Genomic DNA, 2,530 nt, shown 5'->3' with positions numbered 1-2,530 from the left:
ATTCTGGTATCCGGATACTTACGATTTTGCCAGGGGCTTGGCCCTGGATGGCCACTCCTCTTCGCTGTCGTCGGCGTTGGTGGAGTAGTCCGGAGGAAGGGTCTTTCCCTTCTTGGACCCTCCGGCACCCTAGTTGGGGGGGCCTTCCTTTTATTTCCTCCCCCTGTTGGAGGGGGAGAGGCCTCGCCTTCCTCCTCCTCGTCTTCGTGGGAGGAGTGCGCTTTGGAGTCATCGAACGATGAATCCGACACCACCAGGTGCCGGGAACTCTTTCGAGTTCCCGTGGCCTTCTTCTTGGCCTTCTTCTTTGGCACCATGTAAGGTGCCGGGACCAGCAACTTCGCCAAGCGGGCATCTGCTGGGCCTTCGGGCCAAGGAGCCGGACAGTCGATCTGTCTGGACTTCTTCTGCCAGTCCTGTCAAAGGAACAGGAGCTTAGATCCCGCATAGAGTCAAACTATGAAAAACAAGTGTCCTGTAAAGGGTAAAACAAGCTTACTACGCTGGCTTGGCACTTCGCGCAGAATCCGCGATCCTCGATAATGGGAGGGGGAACCTCGGTGCCCTTGAATAGCACCTTCCAGGCATCCTCGTGTGTTGTGTCAAAGAGCCTAGACAAAGTTTGGTGCTGGGCCGGGTCAAACTCCCACAAGTTAAAAGCTCGTCGTTGACACGGGAGGATCCGGCGGAGGAGCATGACCTGGACTATGTTGACAAGTTTAACCTTCTTGTACACCAGGTTTTGGACGCAGGTTTGGAGTCCGGTCAGCTCTCCCGAATTAACCCACGACAGGCCCTTCTCTTTCCAGGAGGTGAGCCGTGTGGGGATGCCAGATTGGAATTCGGGGGTCGCTGCCCATTCAGGGTCACGCGGCTCGGTGATGTAGAACCACCCTGATTTCCACCCTTTGATGGTTTCCACAAAGGAGCCCTCGAGCCATATGACGTTGGACATCTTGCCCACCATGGCGCCTCCGCAATCCGCTTGCTAGACGCCCACTACCTTCGGCTTGACGTTGAAGGTCTTCAGCCATAAGCCGAAGTGGGGCTTGATGCGGAAGAAGGCCTCGCACATGACAATAAACGCCTAGATGTTGAGGATGAAGTTCGGGGCCAGATCGTGGAAATCCAGGCCGTAGTAGAACATGAGCCCCTGGACAAATGGGTGGAGTGGGAAGCCCAGTCCGCGGAGGAAATGGGGGAGGAACACCACCCTCTCATGGGGCCTGGGGGTGGGGATGAGCTGCCCCTCATCAGGGAGCCAGTGCGCAACATCATTGGACAAGTATCCGACTTTCCTCAACTTTTTGATGTGCCCCTCCGTGACGGAGGAGGCCATCCACCTGCCTCCCGCTCTGGACATGGCTGGAGAAGGTTGAGGTGGGAAGTACGGACTTGGGCGCTGGAGCTCGAGTGCGTGGAAATGGATAAGCGAAAGAGGAAGAAGGCGTAAATGAAAAAGGTGGATCCTTATCCCCTTATATGGGCGGACGAAACTATGTGCCCCCACCAGCCTGGTAAAACTCTCTTATCTCCCAAGCACCATGATTAATGGCACGGTTGGGTTACCCACGCCCGTATTGATGAGAATCCTGGAATAAGGGGACACGATCTCTGCTTCGACAAGACGTGCCAAGGAAACCTCCTTGCTGAACGCGCTGAGGTGGGACAGTAAAACGATTCGAATAAAGGCTTGGCCATGGCGTGATGTCACGCTGCGGAATATGTCAGCAGATTAGATTTGTACAAATATTATTCTCTCTGCGGTGGTATGTGGAACTTATTTTGCAGAGTCGGACACTATCCTTGTGTTCAAAATCTTCTATGAAGTATTCGGAGGAGGAAGCTGCCTTGCAATGCCGAAGACAATCTGCGCGCCGGACTCGTAATCATTGAAGCCTGGTTCAGGGGCTACTAAGGGAGTCCTGGATTAGGGGGTGTACGGATGACCGGACTATAACCTTTGGTCGGACTCCTGGCCCATGAAGACTTTGTCCCGTGTCCGGATGGGACTTTCCTTGGCGTGGAAGGCAAGCTTGGCGATACAGATATGTAGATCTCCTCCCATTGTAACCAACTCTGTGTAACCCTAGCCCTCTCCGGTGTCTATATAAACTGGAGGGTTTTAGTCCGTAGGACGAACAACAATCATACCACAGGCTAGCTTCTAGGGTTTAGCCTCTCTGATCTCGTGGTAGATCTACTCTTGTACTACCCATATCATCAATGTTAATCAAGCAGGAGTAGGGTTTTACCTCCATCGAGAGGGCCCGAACATGGGTAAAAACATCGTGTCCCTTGCCTCCTATTACCATCCGCCTAGACGCACAGTTCGGGACGCCCTACCCGAGATCCGTCGGTTTTGACACCGACATTGGGCTTCTTCACTTGAGCAGCAACTTGCTTGCCGTTCTTCTTGAAGTTCCCCTTCTTCCCTTTACCCTTTTTCTTGAAACTGGTGGTCTTGTTAACTATCAACACTTGATGCTCCTTTTTGATTTCTACCTCCGCAGCCTTTAGCATCGCGAAG

This window comes from Triticum aestivum, chromosome 3B, assembly GCF_018294505.1.
Source record: "Triticum aestivum cultivar Chinese Spring chromosome 3B, IWGSC CS RefSeq v2.1, whole genome shotgun sequence".
In the NCBI taxonomy this organism is placed as follows: Eukaryota; Viridiplantae; Streptophyta; class Magnoliopsida; order Poales; family Poaceae; genus Triticum; species Triticum aestivum.
The sequence above is the reverse complement of the archived record's forward strand: the minus strand, read 5'-3'. Positions refer to the sequence as shown.